General features: G+C 42.9%; 1 pseudogene; it reads right to left on the bottom strand.

Moving 5' to 3' along the window:
* The window catches only part of LOC132416042 (mitochondrial import inner membrane translocase subunit Tim29 pseudogene), a 96,563-nt pseudogene extending 77,524 nt beyond the window's left edge, over window positions 1-19,039 (bottom strand).
* Between the last annotated feature and the right edge of the window lie 3,732 nt (window positions 19,040-22,771).

The raw sequence follows: 22,771 nt of genomic DNA, 5'->3' as shown, positions 1-22,771 counted from the left end.
GTTTCTTTCATCGGATCACCTCTCCGACAAACTATCTCAATTTTCCTCCAGGATAACTGTCCCTCCCGTATCCTCAGCCAGTGGTAGTCTGGGTGGGGTTGACTCCACCCTCAGCCTGTGTTTTGATCTGGCCAATCAAATAATCACATTCCTCTAGCCCCAGTGACTGGTTCAGAGATAGGCGTGTTACTCAATTTGGGCCAATGAGAGTCAGGCCTGGGAATGTTTTTTAAGCTGCTTGGAGAAAAGAAGCTCTCTCTTTCTGCAGGGCTTGGAGCTTTGAAGAGTGAGCCTGGAGTTGCCCACGACCAGCACATGAGAAAATCTGCCTGAGAGTAAAGCCAGCACAGAGGAAAGTGGAATCAACGGAGTCTTAATGACATTGTTTGAACCACTGGATCAAGCCATGCCTGAAGGCAGTAATCTCAATTTTTTAACTATAAGAATGTATTTAAAAATTATTATTTTTTGTTCAGTAGATTGAGTTGTGTTTTCTGTCACTCAACAACTGAAAAACTCCTAACTGATATGTCCTAAATCCCCAGAACATACACACTATTCTTTCAAGTACCCAATATTCTTTCAAGTACCCATGTTAGATTAGTGAAACTCAATGGCTCCTGAATAAAAATAAGTAATTATTTTAAAAGGAGAATGGGATGTTGCTGCAGACAGAGGGCACTGGGTGTGCCATCAGCATCCCTGAAGTTAGTGTCACTCACCTGTGGGCTTCCCCGCACCTTGTTCAGTCTCTACTCCACGGCATAGTGATGCTTCATGCTTCCTCACTGGACCCATGTGTTAGTCCTGTCTCAGTTTCAGCACTTAGGGCACTGCTTGGCACAGAGGAGATGTTTGATGTGTGACTTTGGGGAGATAGCTTAGCTTCCTTGTGCCATAAAATGCCACCCCCCCACCCCCCATGGAGATGCTCGCTAAGGCTGTGTATTCTGCAGTGGGAATGATGCACGGACAGCCCATGGCAAGGAGAAGAAATCAACATCACAAAACAAGTAAAACGACCTTCTGTTTATGCAGCATGGATGGAGCTAAAAATTGAACTCTGATTTTTTTTATCTTAGTATGTCCACATCCAGTATTTTCCATGAGGAAAGAAGATATGCCTTAACCAACAATTTCTCAAATTCCTTTTAGTAGATACACTACTCCTTGACTCCTTGTTCTGTTGCAGTGTCCATGAGTCTGTGTTATTTCTGCAAAGATGGTAACTGGGGTGGGGGAGAGAGTCACTTTGATTTGCTATGTGTCATTGAAATGTCTTAGCGCTGTCAGCCAAAAAAGCAGCTAAAAAACTCCCACACTGTATGCGCCCATCTGTGGAGCAAAATGAAGGTCTGAGTCGCGTGTTTGGGTTATGATCATAATCACAGCAAATAACCGCTTTGCTATTTTGCTGTGTGTACAGCCTTGTGTTTCAGCTCTGAGCTATCAGGTTTACTATTACCCCCAGTGCCATCTCACCAGCACACTGAGTTCAAAGTGGCGCCAGGCAGCGAGCTTTAAGGTTGGGTTTCCGCTGTGGTAGCAGATGTGACTCTTGTCCAATAAAACACATGCTCCTTTAGCATCTCCCGGTGACTTCAGCCTGAAAGGACAGGTTAAGGGACCATCATTCTTTGCGGGGAGATATTTCATCTGCTAAATTGTTTTCAGTGAAACAATCAAAGCTACTGTGTACAGCTCCAAAGTACAGGCAGGGACGAAGCAGGGAAAGTGCTAGGGTTGATATGCAATCTGGCTTGGGTTATAGCTACGTGTAGGCAAAATGCAGCTCCAGAAATAACTGTGAGGTTCCCGATTTTGATGCAGAAGTGGATAGCAGACTGGGCAGCTGGTAACGCCAGGTCACAATGAATTCAGCACCAAGGAACATCAATCCTTTCAATGTGTCTGTATCCAGGACCTGCCCTGACTCCTATTTTCCCCCGGGGGTGGTGGACTTCCTCTTCTGAATTAAGAGGTAAGTCCCACAAAGGCAGAGAATTTCGGTCTTTTTGTTAACTGTTGTTTCCCCAGTGTCTGGAGCAGTACCTGGCATGTGGTAGGTGCCTGTAAATTTTTGTTGAAGAAAAGAATCACTCAATCGACAGACTCAAGTCTCCTTTGGGTGTTTACATATTGAGAAGGAAAAATACAATGCACAAGGACTAATTATGAGATCCCCCAAGAGAAGGATAATGTCCCTCTGCAATCACAGCCTTTGTTTTACATGTAGATTTCAAGACTGGAAACTCTGCCATCACTGGTATGTGACAAGTTCACACTCTTAAACCGCATAATGACTGTCTGCTGATAACACTCCATGTTCTGGTGGCCTGTGGGCTGGGTCCCTGCAGCTCACACTAGTGTGAATCCAGCCTGTGTTGCATTTAAAGTACAATTAAACTAGTTGGCAATGTTTAAAATCTGGGAGCTTTTAGATTACAATATGAATTGCTGGGTTTCCCTCAGTAGTAGAATGGCACTCGCCTTCCTGCAGGGTAACACTTGGCTGGCGCTGAGATGGGATGGTCCCATGAGAGGAGCCATCCTGTGACATCCAATTTGCTGAAGGTGCCTGGGTCACCTCCCTTGCTCTCATAACCTACCTGCCCCTGAAGACTTTTGAATTTGCTTCAGGGAGCCCTAGGGTATTATGCAGAGAGAATTATGTCCCTGTGAATTTTGGGTGTAGGACAGTCCAGAAAAGTGTGTCCTGAGTACCTTGATAATTTGTGAAAAGGCAACATTTTGTTGATTAGGAAAACAAAGCAGCAGGATTTCAGGAACAGATGCCATTAAATTTTTTGAATCAGTAAAAGCAAATTTGAAAACTTCATTATGGATCTATGGCATAAAAATTGAGGGCATATCTTTCTCAGGGCACTTTGAGCCAATGTCACAGCCAATGTCTCCTTCCAGGGTAGTTTTTAATAGCAAAGAAGCTGATTTGTTTCAGAAACAGATGCCTTTTAAAACTTTGACTTGGATGTGTGCTATAAAATATGTTAATGTATTTTATTATTTTGGGATGAGACTTTAGTCTTGCTAGTTGTGGTTTCGTACAACTGTTACGTATTTTTCTCCTACCCCCCTAGAACTGTAACCCCTGTCAGCAACAGGAGGTGACCGCATGGGGTTCAGGGTCAGGTTGTAGAGTTCAGACTAAAAGTGCTGTAAGGAATTCAGCAAAGCTTTGAGATTGGAGTGGACGAGGATTTCAGAGGAGGCTTCAAGGGAGCCAGGAAGCTGGTTCCCAGAATGCCAGGATGACAAAGGACTGCTCTAGTTGCGGGGAGCAACGGGAACCTGAGAGAGGAGAGAGAATTTAGTACTGCATCTGGTAAGCTTTGGGAGGCAGTGCAGTCGAATTCTTAAGGGCCAACCTCTGCATTCAAATCCCACTGCATTCAGATTGCTTCCTGCTGTGCTACCTTGGGCAAGTTACTTAAATTTGCTGAGCATCAACTTTTTTATGTGAAATACGGTTTTTATGTGAAATACGGAGAGTTCAGTGAGTCTAAGTGCATACACTGCACTTGAAAAGAGTGCCCGGCTAGTGCTCTATAAATGCTTGCTACGATTGTCAGAATGTGGGTAGGCCTTGAGGGCAGACTTGTCCCTGGGAGCGTGAAGCTTGGTGCAGTCGTCTAAGACTCTGAGAATTGGTCTTGCTTGTGCTACATCTTCTCTTTGAGCTGCAGATAAGGCCTTGATACAGCTTTGTTGCACGGTATGGTCTGTCACTTCCTGGAAGATAAGGACCTAGTCTTAGGGTCTTTTGTGCCTGCCACAGGGTAAATACTTGGTATATATGATTTACTCACCAAATATTGGCTAGTTAATTCACTTCAAAGTCTCCATTCTTGTCCAAGATCAATTAGATCAAAAATTTCAAGAGAATGCAGAAATCCTAATTCTCAGGTAAAACTTTCCAATGTTAAAAAAAACTTAGTATGGGTCAACTAAAACATACCTGCAGGCTGCATTCAGCCAGTGGACTGCTAGTTTGAAACTTCTAAGCTAGCTCTTTGTAGTGGATGCTAGTGGCGCTTGGGGGGGCTTATTACTTCAGGGCCCTCAGGGATGCTCAGCCCCTATGTCCCTTTGCCTGGGGTCTTTCTCAGGCCAAAGCATCCACTCAGTTCACACACAAGGATTTCAGTGCCAGGGAGTTGACCCTTTTCAGAAGCAGCTCACGTTAATAACTGATGGGAGTGGTGGATAAATACCTCAGCTCCCTCGCCCATCAGACAGGATAACTCTGAGACCCGTGGATGTTCTATACTGGTTCTCCATACTCTCCAGCAGGATGGAGCCCCAGTTTGACTGGCTCAGTAACACACCCTTTATTGGCTGGCTGCCTTCCTTCCCCTGTCTCACTCCTCCATTCTACCGCCCTGTTTCCTGAGACCACTTCCCTACGACTTAACACGTGAATTCTTGTCTCAGGGTCTATTTCCAGGGGAACCCACACTAAAATAATTCTCTTGGGCACCTGTCACTTGGGAAAACTGAGTCTTCCAGCTTATCTAGTTGGTGTCATTGGCCAGGCAGTGCAAAATGGAGTGGCTTTGGGGCCCAAGGGCCTTTTGGGGACCAAAATAAGGTTTTGTGATCAACCTAGGCTTCTAGAGAATTCCCTCCTAATTTTGGAGGGAGATTCTTTCCATACCCATGCATTCATTTGCATTTAAATTTGAAGTTGAAATTAAGGTTTTTAGAAACTTTTAATTTCTATTTAACTATAAGAATTTCACTGCAGGGTATCTATCTGATTTAAAAGAATAATTAAAATTAGGTATAGCTGCAGTGATTTGCCACAGCGTATGTCTGTCCTTTAGAATGTTAAGCAACAGAAAATTATCTGTGGCTGGAGGTGCTCTATATGTAAATTCCCACAAGAAAAGAATTTGGTGATAGAGAAATTCAGATTATGAAAATCACGTTGCAAGTTTGAACATCAGTGCTTAATAAATGCCTTAGTTGTTACCATTACTTCTCTTAATATCCTCAATTAAATGATTTAAAATAGAACAACAGATAAGCAAGATCAATTAATTTTATAAGATGATCAAAGGAATGTGGTTCAGCATTGTCAAAGCTGTAAACGTGATAATGGTTTTATCAGACAAGAAAAATAACTCGAAGTGGCTCAAACCTTATTCATTTATGCTCAAAGGGGTTTTATTTGTGATTCATCAAATCGTCTTTTGTAATAGGGAGAGTTTTAGGATCTTACCCATTAATTTGAGAAAAAAATAATTCAGACATTAAAATAGATGCTATTCTCAGATGCTTGTATGTCAACCATAATAAGTAATAACAACCATCAAAGTTTCTTGATCCCATAACCTGTTGGAAGGAGGCTGCAGGAGGAGCCAGGGAACTGCCAGTGGCAATGACATTGATCCTCCTGAGTACTCAAAGAAAGGCCCTAATTCAGCTTGTGTGTCTGAGGTCTAGGCTGGAGGCCAAATGCAAGGTACAGAATCAGCCAGTGATTCTCTGCTCAGATGAAGCATGTGCCATCGGGAATTTGAGAGCAGCAGGGTGAAAAGAGGGATCATTTCTGAAAGGCTACATTTATCTGCAGTGTGTATTGCGGTTAAGAATGATTCAATTATTTATACCCCTCTGCCTTTCAAAAAGGAAATAGGTAGCTTCCCCCCCCCCTCAAAAAAAGGACAGAAACAGTAAACAGAACAGAAAAAGAGCAAAGCTGAGTAATAAGAGGGTGGTGAGTTAGGATTACGGTGGCTCAATCTAAGCTAAGGGCAAATGTTTGCAACTAAAAAATATTTTTTGATTTGGAGCTTCCTGGCAATCAGAGCAACAAGGGAAGCATAGTGAGTGATTACCTCTTATTATCTTATTTAAAGTAGAAAAGAGATGACTTTTAATTTCTAAGAGGATATTTTTTTAACAAGAGTAAGAAAGTGAACACAAGCATTGATTGTAAAAAAAAAAAAAAGGCAAGGTAATAGTGTCAGAAACACAAAAATAGTTCCTCTGTAAATTACCCTGCTTCATTTGGACCAGAAGACTTTTGTCTGGATGAAACCACATCAGCAAGTTTTGAGAAGGTGTCCATTCGTCTTGTGATATCAGTCGCAAAGGCCAGAAATATCCCCACAAATCTAGTTTTTTTCACAATGTAAGTTGGTGTCGTGGCTCATGGCCAGTCAGCATGCACTTGGCCGAAATGGGGTTGAAGGATCAAATATTGGCTTCGTGACTTTGAAGGGCAGTTCAGTGATTTCTGAGGAGAGAGCAGGGCACAGGGCGGCAGGCAGGGGACGGCACTGTGACCAACGAGTGGCTTTCTGGCAGTCAGCTTGCTGCATGAGCCACGGTTGGATTTCCCCACTGCTGTGAGGGTAAAGCTCGGTCACTAAGTGGCTCATGGGCTGCTGCCTGCCCTGCATTAGCGCAGCTATTTGGGGCTTACTGAAAGGACTTTGGCACGCTTGCTGATTAAGCAGACCACAATGTTCTCTTGCTCCTCCCCTGAAACTCCCGGGGCTAATCTCCTATGGCTCTCAGGTCTAATGGCAGAAAGGTGCAGCGCACTGCCATGGACCAACTCCCACTGGAAAATCAGCAAGGAGAAAGCTCCTGGACTCGGCTGTTATTCGAAATTCCTGGAGGGTAGATACGCCAAGGAATTTTCCTGACCGATGCTGATCCCTTTTCCAAGTCTCAAGGTACTTCAAATACAAATCCTGCAGGAATGTGTCATTTTCTGCCTTACGTTACATTATTTCTGGGTGTGATACAAAGGGCTTGGGTTTGGGAGACAGATTTGGGTCCAAATCCCATTTTGCCACTTACTGGTTATGAGATCCTGGGTAGATTATCTAACTTTGTCGAGTCAGTTTTCTCATCTGAAAAACAAGTCTCCGTGAGTTAATAAGTGTAAAGCATCAGGGTCTGTCCTTGTGTGTAGACAGCCCTCTGGCCATAGTTCCATTTTTAAATATGTGATCGACCCTGTTCTAGACGTTGAGAATACAGAGACAATAAAACACAATCCCTTGAAGAGTTCCAGGTCTACAGGGGAAACACCAAGACACTGTGACACGTGCTATTACTGAAGCATGTGTTGACAGTGCCAGAGAAGGAGGGAGTCTCGGTTGCTGATCTGTACACCAAAGGACGGTGCTGACCCAAAGGCCATGGCTGAAAGCAGAAGAAACAGTCTCTAGCTGCCTAGGGTATGAGCCATGGCCGAAGGTAAGCACTTATATTTTAGTTGCCTCATCTATAAAAGAAAGGAAGGTCATCAGGAGGTCCCTTAGGTTCCTTAGTAGCCATAGGGAGACTGGCCTTCAAGATAGACATTGAGAAAATTACAGAACTCAGGCAGATTTGAGCGTTAGAAAATTTACCCCGTCTCCACCCAGAGTTCACCCTGGAACTCTTCTATGAGAGCCAATGCTTTGCCATTAGCTAATCCCTGGTACCCAAAAAATACAAAGAGGGGAAACAGAGTACATAATCCATTCCTGTAGAGTAGTTATTAACCTTGCACTATGATTGTGTTTACAAGGTGACTGGTATGCCATTAATCAGAAGGATCCCATCCAGCCCAGTGACTGCGATTTAGTTCAGGGAAGGCAACCCATAGAGGTGCCCTGGCTGTCTTGCTGGCCAAGTACACTGAGTCAGGGTCACTCATCCAGCCTGATGTGCGCTTCAGCTTAAGCGCTGAACTTCATCAGCAGTGTAATTCCATTTATGCTATTACAAAATTAAATCGAGACTTGAACTGTGCTTTTTAAAAGATTATGTGACCATATGTACCTTGAACGAGGGCCAGCTTTGAGAAAAGTGGTCTTTTCACAATTCCTTTCTATTAGGTTAGGACTTTGTTATTTCTTGTTTCCTTTTTTTTTTTCTCCCATAAATTTGAATCAAACCCAGTCAGTAGTTAATACATTGATATGATTACAGCTTAAAGTATTTTTATTTAAAAATATGCTTTCAGTATGTTTTAAAACAAAAATAAAATCTTGTGGAATCCAGATCGTATATCGGGCATGGAATATCAGTGTTCCCACACTCTGAGGACAACATGAGCTAATGTTTCAAATGGCTTTTTATCAAATCAAGTTTTAAACCAAAAGTTTTAGAGTCAATACTGAGTAATTTAATTAGCAAATGGTATCCTTAATTCTTAAAGTAAGTCAAGTTAAGGAAAACAAAATCTTATTTCTAGTATAAAGCTACCATTTTTTGAGAAATTATTTAACATTCAGGGGAATGCCTCTCTTGTACTCACTAATACTAGGGAACTCAATTCAGATATATAAATTAAGCCAGCAGAGAATTTTTATAGCAATTAATTTTATAGATAAACAAAACAATATGAATAGTTTTCAATGAAATCCAGCCATTATTTTAAAGCACACATCATATCTGGAAAAATTAATAGGAAAAATAACCGTACTTGAAGTCTAAGGAGAACGTGGCCAGTTTTAATTTTTCTTAATCAGCATAAACTGTTCCTTGTAAAATCTAGACTGGTCTATGCATATGCAACAGCTCTTATTAAGATGCATTAGAAAACACAAGTGCCATTAGATAATGAAACTGACCAGAGGTATTTTCTAGTGCTTCAATTAATACCCTGGTGGTTAAACTATAATGACCAAACTCAATTGGCATCACATTCAGACGTGAATTGTACTTAAGGACCTCAGAGTCACTTCTTAGTGGATTGGTTTTGAAACACAAAAGCACTAAATTAAAATAATTGTTTTGTCTGAAAGTTTTTTTTCAGTGATCTCCAAAATGGGTGCTCCCTCAATCTCAGACGTTAGCACAGAGCACGGCAGGGTATTCGCATCTTCCATTCTTGTCCCGTGCCTGGCACATAGCTGGTACCCAGTAAATGTACTGTGTTAAGTACGTAAAGAGTGTTTTCAGAAACTCAGTATGATCTGATCCAAAGCAATATGCTCTTTCCTTTGAGATCTTCAAGTCCACAGGCTTGCCTTGACTGAAGTTCATTCAGTGCTAAACTCAATCTTGGTTTGTTTTTTATTTTTAATTTTTATTGGAGTAGAGTTGATTTACAATGTTGTGTTAGTTTCAGGTGTACAGCAAAGTGAATCAGTTATACGTGTACGCACTCTGTTTTTAGATTCTTTTCCCATATAGGCCACTACAGAGTATTGAGTAGAGTTCCCTGTGCTATACAGTAGGTCCTTATTAGTTATCTATTTTATATATAGTAGTGTGTATATGTCAATCCAAGTCTCCCAACTTATCCCTACCCCCCCCCTTACCCCCAGTAACCATAAGTTTGTTTTCTACATCTGCGCCTCTACTTCTGTTTTGTAACTAAGTTCATTTGTACCCTTTTTTTAGATTCCACATATAAGCAATATCATATGATATTTGTCTTTCTGTGTCTGACTTACTTCACTCAGTATGACAATCTCTAGGTCCATCCATGTTGCTGCAGATGGCATTAGTTTGTTCTTTTTTAAGGCTGAGTAATATTCCATTGTACCACATCTTCTTCATCCATTCCTCTGTTGATAGACATTTATGTTGTTTCCATGTCCTGGCTATTGTAAATAGTGCTGCAATGAACATTGGGGTGCATGTATCTTTTCAAATTATGGTTTTCTTAGGATAGATGCCTAGGAGTGGGATTGCTGGATCATATGGTAGCTCTATTTTTAGTTTTTTAAGAAACCTCCGTACTGTTCTCCATAGTGGCTGTACCAATTTACATTCCCAAAAACATCGGAGGAGGGTTCCCTTTTCTCCACACCCTCTCTAGCATTTATTGTTTGTAGATTTTTTTGATGATGGCCATTCTGGCCAGTGTGAGGTGATACCTCATTATAGTTTTGATTTACATTTCTCTAATAATTAGTGATGTTGAGCATCTTTTCATGTGCTTTTTTTGGCCACCTGTATGTCTTCTTTGGAGAAATGTCTATTTACATCTTCCACCCATTTTTTTGATTGGGTTGGTTTTAATTTTAAAAATCTTGAAGGTGGAGGCACACAATACTTTTCATTTCATGAGTTTCTAAATAACATCCATATTCAGTTATTTGATCCTCACAACAACTCTATCCCAATTTTACGTAGTGAAATTAGATAACTTCCTGAAGGTTGCACATTCAGTTGGTGGTAGAACCAGGACTGGACCCAGTCAACCTAGATCCTAAAGCCATTCTTTCAGCCTCTACATCAGAGGTCCACAAACTATGGCCCAGAGGCCAAGTCCAGCTGTTTTTATTAAGAAACTTCCCTTGGAACACAGCCCCACCCATTCGTTTGGGTATTGTCTAGGGCTGCATTCATGCTACAAAAACAGAGCTGAGGGCTTCCCTGGTGGCGCAGTGGTTGAGAGTCCGCCTGCCGACGCAGGGGACGCGGGTTCGTGCCCCGGTCCGGGAAGATCCCACATGCCGCGGAGCGGCTGGGCCCGTGAGCCATGGCCGCTGAGCCTGCGCATCCATAGCCTGTGCTCCGTAACGGGAGAGGCCACAACAGTGAGAGGCCCACGTACCGCAAAAAAAAAACAAAAAAAAAAAAACAGAGCTGAGAAGTTGCAACAGAGACTATATGGCTGTAAAGCCTGAATTATTTACTATCTGATCCTTTAGGAAAAAGTTGACTGACTCTTGTTCCACACAATTTGCTTAAGAGTAAAGAGGAGTCAAGATGACAGCTCAGAGAAGGTTCACATCCACAAAAGCCTTCCACTGAAGTCGACCAGAAGCCACTGTCAGAAATAACGGTGTCTGTCAACCAATTCAAGACAGTGTGGGATGGTGAAAGGAGCATGTGGCTTTGGAGCCAGGTCAAGTTTAAATATTAACTCCAACAGTTAATGATGTAGAGACAAGTAAGTCACCTCTTTTCTCTGGGTCCTCATTTTCCATCCATAAAATTGGACTGGTTTATACTTCCCATGCTGAGTTGTTTTAGTGAATTAGATAAGATAATTTATGTTGAAGTCTTAATGCAGTGCCTGGCATATAGTAGAAGGTCAATAAATAGTCATGAATCAACAGGGATTGATCCTTGTATTTTTTTTTTGTCTATATCTAACTACATCCATACATCTATTATCAGAAATCTTTTCTTTTTTTTTTTTTTTTTTTTTTGCTGTACGTGGGCCTCTCACTGTTGTGGCCTCTCCCATTGCGGAGCACAGGCTCCGGACGTGCAGGCTCAGCGGCCATGGCTCACGGGCCCAGCTGCTCCGCGGCATGTGGGATCTTCCCGGACCGGGGCACAAACCCATGTCCCCTGCATCGGCAGGCGGACTCTCAACCACTGCGCCACCAGGGAAGCCCTAATGTGCTTCTTTTATTTGGAGTCTCATGACTAATTCTAGGAAACCCTCAGCCTTCATGTACAACTGACACATCATGTTTTCTCCAATTCTTCCTATACTCATCTCTGGAACTCCAATTAGTTGTATTTGGATCTTCTGATTCCTTCCTTTCTGTCTCTTCATCTCTCTTCCATATGATCCGTGTTTCTCTGCTTCCACACTCCATTCTGAGAAACTTTCTCAGATCTATCTTCTGAGTCACTAATTCTCTCCTCAGCTGTATTTAATTTGCTATTTAACTAGTCCTTTGAAGTTTAACTGTCCATGAGTATATTATTCACAAATAAGAAGTTATTAATCAGAGAATTATTTATAATTTAGAAGCTGCCTAAATATCCAACAATTATAAAATAAATGATGATCAACTAAATCACAGTGCATATATTTGATAGATAATTATGTAGCCATTAAAATTATAATTACAAAAAGCCTGAAAGCAAACAGTACAAAAACTTATTAAAATTAAAAAAATATAAAATTATATGTATGCTATCCTTGTGAACATATGCAAAGGTAAAAGTGAATACACAAGATAATAATAGTTGCAGTAGGGTGATTTCATTGGAGATGACCTTTTCCTCTTCCAACCTTTCTATAACAATGTTGCATTATTTTTACTATTAAAAATAGTCCCTTAAAGCACATTCAACTTCTCAATAGAATGTCTGAGTACAGATGCTAAATATGAGGTCAGAATTAGCACTTGCTTAAATATGTCCCTCCTGTTGAATACTTCTAGCAAGCAGAAATCCATTTCTGGATGCTGATAGTCAAAATCTTATTAGTCATTTTGAATCCATACATGTTATTTCTGTCCCAGAGCTGAGTTCAGAAAATTGAAATCCATGTGCTTGTATCATGACTGAGATGCCCCGAATCTGTTTCTTGCTTTTCTCTCAAACACAATTAAGAGTTTGGCTTTGAATATTGTCAATTAGGAACTGAAAAATGCATTTCCATTCTACAAATTGTGCTTTTGAAAAAAACAGTTTATAAAGCATGGGCCGTGCTTAAATTAACTGGGGACATGTTTTTAAAGATTTGGCTTTTGCTACATAAAAAACAAGTTTACGGGCTTCCCTGGTGGCGCAGTGGTTGGGAGTTCGCCTGCTGATGCAGGGGACGGGGGTTTGTGCCCCGGTCCGGGAAGATCCCACATGCCGCGGAGCGGCTGGGCCCGTGAGCCGTGACCGCTGAGCCTGCGCATCCGGAGCCTGTGCTCCGCAACGGGAGAGGCCACAACAGTGAGAGGCCCGCGTACCGCAAAAGAACACAAAAAAAACAAGTTTACATTTCTAAGAAAGAACTTAATCACTGCGTATTTGCCAATCATACTAATTTCTTACGCTGGCAATGTCAGGGTTTTCCTTAGCTTATCTGAGGCTAAAATTTGGCATTCAGAAAAGCTGTTACACAGGCCGCTCTAAAAATATCTGCAGTGTATCTGACCACATCCTCTAATTTGGTCAGTTTCCTTCATTTTCTTTCCTTCTTCCTAGTGTTTCTATAATGTTTTCTCTGCAGACTCAAAGATGCCCTTTCCCTGTTACATGTCCTCCACCAGCACTCTCTCACCTGATTAAACAACAGGACAGCAGGGGCCATAAAAACTGACAAAGCGAAAACTTCTCTAAAATTTCTGGATTTTTGACTCTCAATGGCCTGGCCTGGGTTCCTGTTTTCAAGATGTTCCTTGAGTTTGTATCATCCTCTGGTCGGACCATGATCCTTAAACACAATGATAATCATAAATGCTCTTCTGTTTCCATTTATTCTGAGAGGCCAAAAGATGCGTCTGGTTTATGAGTTTATTCTGCCATGTATCACTACAGGCGGGTCAGCAGGCCAGTGGATGCATGGGCAGTGCTCAGCTCCCCATTTATTACTCTTGTCAACTCAGAAGGGATTTTTTTTTTTTTTTTACCTTGTGAAAGGCCCATCAGCAATGAATCAGTGAAGTGAAGACGACAGTTGATTTGTGAATTTAGATTCTATAAAGTGACTCTGCTTTGGTGGGCTGTGTAGATAAAGCAACTGTCATGATAAGGTGGCAAGTGCAATTCCACAAAACCAAATTTATTGCACATTTGAGGAAATCATCCTATTTTAAAATGCCATAAATTCGAAATTGAATATTACTTATTCCCATGAATTTTGATTTATATTTTGAATATTTTTAATGGGATGCTAAATAGCCTAGGTTCGAAGCTATGAGTTTATGCATTTCTTCTTGCAGGCTATTGTGACTTGGCGCAGAATATATTGGCCATTCTTAGGATTTTATTCGTGTGGACCACGGTGCGGGTGGGAGAGAGGATTCATGCACTTGCTGAAGACGCCCTGTGGGGAATGATAGCGATGCTGGTTTAAAGAAAGGGAGCTGGCTGGCTGCAACCTTCTTTCTTCCAAGCAGTGAGCAGTCTCATACAGATGCCACGGAGCTCAGGGAGGGACTTTTGGCCCGAGCTCAGACAAGGTTGGGAATCGTGACTCTCCCCACGTGGGTTCAACCCCTATTAGCCACCTTCATTAGAATACCCATACTTCTCTGCAACACTTATTGCTGCAGTAATGAACGATTTCAGCGTTGACTTATTTACAAGCTGTGTCCAGCAATGGGCTGCATCTCCTGGCTCACGACTGTAGCTCCACAGAGCCTGAGAAGCAAGAAACCCTCCGTCGATGAAGACAAAAACCTCCCTTTCCCAGAATGCTTTAGCCTATCACCTTTCCAGTTAGTTCAGCTTTCTGCTTAACTGATAGGTAAAAAGAAAACCGGCCTAATTTCAACCCTGGCTGGTAACGCACTTCAGAAAAGGTATACCCAGTTTACCCTCCTGCAAGGAGAAAGATCCAACGTGTACTTGAAAACTGACAGCTTTGCCATGTCCCCACCAGGCAGCGGCCTCCAGGACTGTTTACCCGGCCCTCGGTGGAAAGGCAGCTGGGTTGGAAGGTCTTGAATAGTTTCCCCACTCCTTGTGCAGACTTCACCCAGCACCTGGCATTGTGTGGAGCCAGGTGCTGAAACTGGCAGATGACATGGTCAGGATTTCTCCAGCCTAGACTGGAGCTGCCTTGTCATTAATCCTCCCAGGCAGTGGCTGAGCTGGCAGAGAGAGAAACTTCCTCCAGTTGAGAAGATTCAGCAGAGCAGATTTAATATGCAGATGAGGGCCTGCGAGAGCCATGAAGGTGTCCAACTCCTTTTTAAGTACTTTTAATCACTGCTGTGTTTGGAGCATGGGTGAAATTTGCATGGTACCTGCTAGAAACTTTCTAATCTCTGTGTAAAGTGAAACCTTATAACTTTTACCACCTGAGTCCTCTTAGGCCCCAAAGCCGCCAAAGAAATGTGCTGTTCTTTGCATTTACTGTGGTTTCTCTTCCCATGAGGCATAGAGAATAAGAGAAACACACAAATAAGCTTTGAAAAAAAAGATAGGGGGATTATCTGGCATACTCTACTCTGCCGTCTCTGACCACCACACCTATCAGGCTGTATAGCTGCATCTGGGTAGCTTCAATGCACAAAATAATGTGATTCCACATACGACTGCATTGGCTGAGACCTGAGCTAGGGCTTTCTGGGAAAGTACCACCACATGGCCTCACCAGGTAGCCTGGGTGTCCTCACAATGTGTTGGCGGGGTCCAAAAGTGAGTGTCCAGAGTGGGAGAGAAGGATAGGAAGAGAGGGGCAAATAGAGACGGACAGACAGACAGACAGACACACACACACACACACACAGAGACAAAGAAACAGAAGCATAATGAGGGAAAGAGAAGAGAGGGAGGGAGAGAGGGACAGAGAAAAAGAGACAGAAAGAGAAACAGAGGGGCAGTGGGAGAGAGAGAGAGAAAACTAGGCAGAAGCTATAAGCTTTTTATGACCTAGCCTCGGAAGTCATAGAAAATCACTTGTCACTTCCTGTTCATTAAAATAAAGTCGCTTGATTAAGTCTGACCCACATTCAAGCAGAAGGAAATTAGACTCCACCGTTTGAAAGTGTCAATGAACGTGCAGACCTATTTTAAAACCACCACATAGGTTCATTGTGGGGAGCAAACTTGCCCCTATGGGTGTTGAGATCTACTCTGGGTGGTGCCTGAGACCTTTCAAAACTCAATTAGCATCTTTTGGAAGCAACCGAGGGAGTGGGGTTTGGCAAGCCACCTTCCTACCTGGACAGGAACTTGTAGCATCTCCTGTAGTGACATTTTTTTGGTTATAGGGGCTTTGAGGGAAAAGTGCATAAGCAAGTCTGAGGCCTCCTCTAGCATTCCAAATGCCATTTAATATTTTCTGGAACATCTCTATGTCAGGAGTAGAGGTAGCTGTGCTGTGCCCTCTGCTTGCAATGTCTCTGTGCTTGACAGACTCCACTCATCCCTTAATGCCCACACTTCAAGCACATCTCCTCTTTGAAGTATTTCAGGGTACTTCCAGGGATTGTTGAATACCCCTGCCTCTCTACTTGCGCATAGTCTGTTATTCTCAGGTCCATCACAGCACCAAAATGTCCGTCACCTTGTCTTTTGGATGGTGGGTTCCCCTAGAGCCGTAATCCTGCCCTTTCCCAGCCATAAACAGGGCTCCTGGAATGTCCTAGGCATTTATAGTCCATAAATGTTGGCTCAGAGGAACTTAGAAAAATGGGCAATTGTTTTAGGCTAGCATTTTCCAATATGGGATGTATGCAAGCTTCACTTCATGAGATCCTATAAAAGGAGGGTTTTGTGTCAAATGAGTTTGAAAAAAATCTACTGTTTCTCATGGTGGGTGGTGATCTTGCTGAGTTTAGTGGGTGTCCTTTTGTGAGAACTCAGCACTCGTTCTGCCATCCTTGCAGGCATGTTCAGGAAGAGATGCAAAGCTCCTTTTGCGGTCAGGAGCCTCCATCTCTGGTAGGGAGCTTCCGGCTCCTGATGACAGAAGCTCTGTTGCTTGTTTACCCCTGCGAAGCTGCTCATAATTTTTGTTTAGCTCCTCATAGAGACTTGAGGGTGTCAGGGGCTTCCTGAATCCCTGGAGAGGTCTGGGCTCAAGGTGGCTACTTAAATACCTGTGGATACCTGGGTCCTGAGTTGAGTCAAATAAAGTGGTTTTAACTGTCCCACAGCTACGTCTCCTTTTTCTGGTAATAAACCACCTTGATCTTCCTTTGGGAAACCGCTCCTTCCCACTCCCTGGCTTTGTAGCTTAGGTAGGGCCAACTGTAACCCCTGGCAACAGACTGGGCACATGACCCAGGTCTGGCCAATCAAAACATCCCATTTCCCTGCTTCAGAAAAGGACATGTGACCTAAGTGGTTCAATGAGGTGACTGGGTGGAACCATGGGAAGAGAGCCTGGCTGGTCGCGGGGTGCGGAGTGTGGAGCCGTGGAGAGTGCTGCCTTTGTCCGGGGACATCAAACTCGTTGAAACCTCCGTTCTGATAAAAAGTGGGGAAAGAGAAAATTTGCAATTACATTACGGTTCCTCTCCGGAATAATCATTAATACTACAATGACTGTGTTTTATTGACTATTTACTATGTGCCAAGCTCCTGGGTCTCCTCAGTTCTAACGCACATCATTTCCCATTTGAACATCTCAGGAATCAGGTTTCATCTTCCCTTTGATGACTTCATACAACTGCTTCCAGCCAAGCAGTGGTCATGACCTGGTTGTCATTACCTTAACCAATATATCCCACTCCCATTTTGTATGAATACCAAGCGTGATACGTGGTGAAAGTCTACGTCAAGATAAATCTTCAAAATACTTTTTCAACAAAAATTCCAAATGATAAGAAAGCTTTGCGATATGGTTCCATCACCAGTGTTTTTCGTTTCTTGGAGAAACAAAATAACGTTGCATCTGATGACATCTCCATTTCTACAAAATACAAGATTTCCTTATTTAGTGTTCGTCTTGGTGTTGTGTTACATTTAAGGAAACCAATGCTTGGGGAAGTTAGCTAATTACCCAAATCCACCACCAAGTGCCAAGTGCTGAACCAATGTGTATAAAGCACATAAAACTGGGCCAAATTAGGTCAGTTCAAAACTCAAATCAAAAATGGACTTTGCCCTCTGGGGAAAGATTTCTAATTTGTGATCGTAGGCAGAGGTCATCTTTTCTTATTCCTGTATTGAAAAAAAAATTTTGCTTCTGTCCTTTCCCAAATCCAAACCTTCCGTTAGTGTTGCTGCTTTAGATAATGCCATCTCAGTACAGTAGCATCATGAAAAAGTTACTTGTAATCTACAGGATTAGATGAAAGCTGTGTTCCCAGTCTGCTGTCTCTCTACCAGAAAATTGATACCAGGGATTTTCCGAGCCGAAAGAGACCAGTGAGCTTGTTTAAAACAACCAAGGACCCAGTTGCCACGATGTGGCAACAATTAGAATATGATTTCCTTTGGGAAAACGGCACTCAGCTTATTTCAGCCAAATGCCCAAGTCGTTACGGACAATTTTTCTGCACAACCCACCCACTCCCAAATTTTTATAAATTAGAACCATCCAACTAGGCTTCAGAGTTTGCTTGGGGCGGGGGGCGGCGAGTTTCATTCCAGAAAAAATTGTACCACGGAAAGAAGGGTCTTAGCGCAGATGCTGTTTCCTGATGGCATGGAGGGGATGGGGGCATCGCGAGACTTTCCTTCAGAGGTTGCTTTGAACCCTGGCTTTCATGTGAATATCAGACGCTTTATTGCCTTGACTCAGGTGACCTCATCTACCAGAATGAAGTCATCCAACCCGCCAGGAAAGACAAACCTTCGTTCCAGAGAATCAATCAGGCCCATCAGGGGCCCTGCTTCCCCCCTTATCTCCAGCCAGTGAAGGAGTGCACAGTTATAAACCTGACAGGCCCCAGCGAACCCCCGTTCTGCAGGTCCCACTAAATCAAAAAGGGACCCGGAGACTCGCAAAGCACCAGCTTGCTACTGGGTAAGCACTGCGTGACATCATTTCTGACTTGGGGGATTGTTTTGCATCGAGGTATTTCTTGAGAACAAAACCATGGCATTCCACTGAACTTCGGGATGTTTCTCCTTCTTGTTATTAAACTATTAACTCCTGCCAGATAGGAATGCCAGGCACGTAATTGCTCACCCGGCCTTTTTATCCCAGGCTGTTGCACAACCCATAAACATTCCAATTAGGGAACCAATTAAAATGAGAAAGAGGCTTCCTGAATTACCCAGCAGTTGAGGCAGCGCTGCCTTTTCGATGTCAGCCAGTGAAAGGTTTTTATTGCATCTGCTGAAGAGGTGAAAGGAGGAAGGAGAGCCGTGCTGCGCGCCTATGGGCTGAGCTGCAGTGAGAGGGGAGCCCTGGACAAACTCAGGGATGCTCTGGGAGACCACGAGGAGGGTGTCGGAGAAGGAGGAAGCTTTGCTTTGCTTATTAGAAGCAAGACAGAAATTACAAACAAAAATTAAAAACCGTACCATGAAGTTTATTCCTTTATTTCTGCAGAAGCTCTGGTGAGCTTGTACGGTTTCAGAAAGCGGATTCTTTCCCTAGGAAATGGATCCCGCCTTGAGAACCTGGAGGCCTCTCGTGTACATTGGATGCTGGATCCTTCTTCAAGGCATCCCTCTCGGTGGTTGTAGGAGCTTCACGCTACCAAGGAAGAAACTGACCTTGGCCAAGGTCACTTACCTCTTCATGCATCTGTTCAAGAGACACTTACTGTTGGCTTACTCAGGGCAGTAGACACTGCGGGCCCTGGGGGCCTGAAGAGTGAATAGGACAGACTTCTGCCTCCACTGACCTTGCAGGTTATAGACACATTCACTCACTTCTCCCTGGGCTCGCCTCCAGTTTAAACCTTTAGCTTCAGACCTAATACCAGTGCTTGACGCACAATGGGTACTCAAACAGGGGGATGGTGGAAATGTCCAGACTCATAAACCTCTGCTCATCCTGCTTGGCCATCAGCATCCCATCAAGGGTCCTCAAAAAGATGGGTGCTAATGATTCCTTTTCCTGAGATGGAAACTTGCATGTGTGTGTGCACACGTGCATACATGCATGCGTGTGCCTGTGTTTACGGGAGATATAGTTAATAAACTGAGCGTTTCTTGTTCTCCACGGTAATAGAGCCTCTTCGAAATATTGAGGCCACTCAGAACTCCACTTGTAAAATTGACTTTGTTCTTTGCTGCTTATAGAGTCAGAAGAAGGAAAGTGGATTGGAGGTGCAGTAGACCTCTGAAATGCCGAGAGGTGGTGCCCTACGAAAGCCCCATTGCACTCTGTAAAGGCACCAGCTGCTTCCTCCTTCTCTCTGAGAGAGTTTGCCATGTCTCCTTCCTCCCTGTCTGGATCTGAGCTCCTTGAAAATAGGCACGGGGCCTCTTTGCTGCTGCAGCCCCCAGGACCTCTGGCTCAGGGCCTGGCCAAGGGGGCCCCTCCCTGCATCACTGACAGGAGAACACACCGTTCTTGAATGTCTCTGACTTCCTCCGCCTTCTCTCTCTGTTAGCCCTGTAACCTCCTGGCCCACTTTATTTCCATTTGAAATGAGATGGTGGCTTCAGCACTAGGATTTGAGTCTGTTAACTTCAGTCTCATTGGGTAAAAAATTGGGTCTCATCCAAGTTCCTCCAATTAGTCACTTGGGCAAGTTGCTTAATCTTCTTAAGTCTCTGTCTTCTTATCTGTAAACCACAAATGATAATAGTACCCGAGTCAGGTTGTTGGAGGATTGAACGAGTTCATATATGCAACATGCCTAGACCAGGACCTGGTGCATGGCAGGTGCTTCACGATGTAAGCTGTTATCATTTCTGTGCTGTGGTATTTGTCCAAGCTGTTGGCTTTCTCCTGGCAAGACTAGACCTCGAGCGTGCAAGGCTATACTCACCCCTTTCCAGGAGGCTGAGAGCAGCATCAGTTTCAGTGGGCCTTGGGGGACTTCAAGTGCTCCCAGCATCTATGCTGGAATCCGCTGAAAGGTTGGTTGCCATGGATTGGGCATCTGGTATGTAGTAAACGCCATACTTTGTGTTTTCACATGTCCTGTCTCATTTAGTAAATGGCCAGCCTTGGCTTAAATTTCTGGTGGCTGGGAGCCCACTACATCATAAGATTTCTACTAAAATGTAGCATAGCAGAGTAGTTAAGAGTATGAGCTAATCATGTTTGAATCCCAGCTCTACAGCTGTGTGACCTTGGATGAATTACTTAAACTCTCTCTGCCTTATTTCTCCATCCATAGAATGGGGATAATAATAGTCCCGACCATACAGCTTTTATGAAGATTAAGTGAGGGAATATTTATAAAGTTTCTTGAAGAGTATCTGCTGTGTATAAAGTTAGCAAGAGCCTGGCTCAGAGAGGGTCTGTCACCACTGGATTCAAGATGAGTTTCTGCATGCTAATTTGGACTGGGGTACCCATTTTATTTTATTTTATTGGGGGGGTACCCATTTTAGAAATGAGGAAAGGAAAGAGGAAGTAACCTCCCTAGACAGCATGGCTAGGGCATGGCCTAAATGATAATGGGCACCAAACTCAGGACTTTCTAAACTTGGCGCCCTTGCTTGGCTCCGCTGAGCCAATATGGATTTCAGATCAGTAAAAGAAAGAACTGTCTAACATTGAGTCGTCATAAAAGTGGAACTTATTTACCATAGTCTTATGTAGGGAAACACATCAAAATATTTTCAGATGAGAGGACATGATGTCATCCATGTTTTTTTTTTTTTTTTTTTTTTTTTGCGGTACGCGGGCCTCTCACTGCTGTGGCCTCTCCTGTTGTGGAGCACAGGCTCCGGACGCGCAGGCTCAGCGGCCATGGCTCATGGGCCTAGCCGCTCCGCGGCATGTGGGATCTTCCCGGACCGGGGCACGAACACATGTCCCCTGCATCGGCAGGCGGACTCTTAACCACTGCGCCACCAGGGAAGCCCAACCATGTGTTTTTTGGTTTTTTTTTAATTTTTATTGGAGTATAGTTGATTTACCATATTGTGTTAGTTTCTACTGTACAGCAAAGTGAATCAGCTATATGTATACATATATCTTATATACATATATCTTATACGTATACATATATCTTATATACATATATCTTATATACTTATACATATATCATATATCATATATCTTTTTTGTACTTCCTTCCCATTTAGGTTACCACAGTGCACTGTGTAGAGTTCCCTGTGCTATACAGTAGGTTCTCATCAGTTATCTGTTTTATACATAGTATCAATAGTGTATATATGTCAATCCCAATCTCCCAATTCATCCCACCCCCACCTTTCCCCCTTGGTGTCCATACGTTTGTTCTCTACGTCTGTGTCTCTATTTCTGCTTTGTAAATAAGAGCGTCTATACCAATTTTTTCAGATTCCACATATATGCGTTAATATACGATATTTGTTTTCCTCTTTCTGACTTACTTCACTCTGTATGACAGTCTCTAAGTCCATCCATGTCTCTACAGATGACCCAATTTTGTTCCTTTTTATGGCTGAGCAATATTCCATTGTATATATGTGCCACATCTTCTTTATCCATTCATCTGTTGATGGACACTTAGGTTGCTTCCATGTCCTGGCTATTGTAAATAATGCTGCAATGAACATTGGGGCGCATGTGTCTTTTTGAATTATGGTTTTCTCTGGGTATATGCCCAGTAGTGGGATTGCTGGGTCATATGATAGTTCTGTTTTTAGTTTTTTAAGGAATCCCCATTACTGTTCTCCATGGTGGTTGTATCAATTTACTTTCCCACCAACAGTGCAAGAGGGTTCCCTTTATTCCACACCCTCTCCAGCATTTATTGTTTGTAGATTTTTTTGATGATGGCCATTCTGACTGGTGTGAGGTGACACCTCATTGTAGTTTTGATTTGCATTTCTCTAATAATTAGTAATGCTCATCTTTTCATGAGTTTGTTGGCCATCTGTATGTCCTCTTTGGAGAAAGAAGACATATTTAGGTCTTCTGCCCATTTTATTTAGGTCTTCCACCCATTTTTTGATTGGGTTGTTTCTTTTTTTGATTGGGTTGTTTCTTTTTTTGATACTGAGCTGCATGAGCTGTTTGTATATTTTGGAGATTAATCCTTTATCAGCTGCTTCGTTTGCAAATATTTTCTCCCACTCTGAGGGCTTGTTTATGTCTTTTTGCCTTGTTTATGGTTTCCTTTGCTATGCAAAAGCTTTTAAGTTTCATTAGGTCCCATTTGTTTATTTTTGTTTTTATTCTCATTACTCTAGGAGGTGGGTAAAAAAGATCTTGCTGTGATTTATGTGTTCAAAGAGTGCTCTGCCTATGTTTTCCTCTAAGAGTTTTATAGTGTCTGGCCTTACATTTAGGTCTTTATTCCATTTTGAGTTTATTTTTGTGTATGGTGTTAGAGAGTGTTCTAATATCATTCTTTTACATTTAGCT

This window comes from Delphinus delphis, chromosome 20 (genome assembly GCF_949987515.2).
Source record: "Delphinus delphis chromosome 20, mDelDel1.2, whole genome shotgun sequence".
Lineage (NCBI taxonomy): Eukaryota > Metazoa > Chordata > Mammalia > Artiodactyla > Delphinidae > Delphinus > Delphinus delphis.
This window is presented reverse-complemented; position numbering and strand designations above follow the sequence as displayed.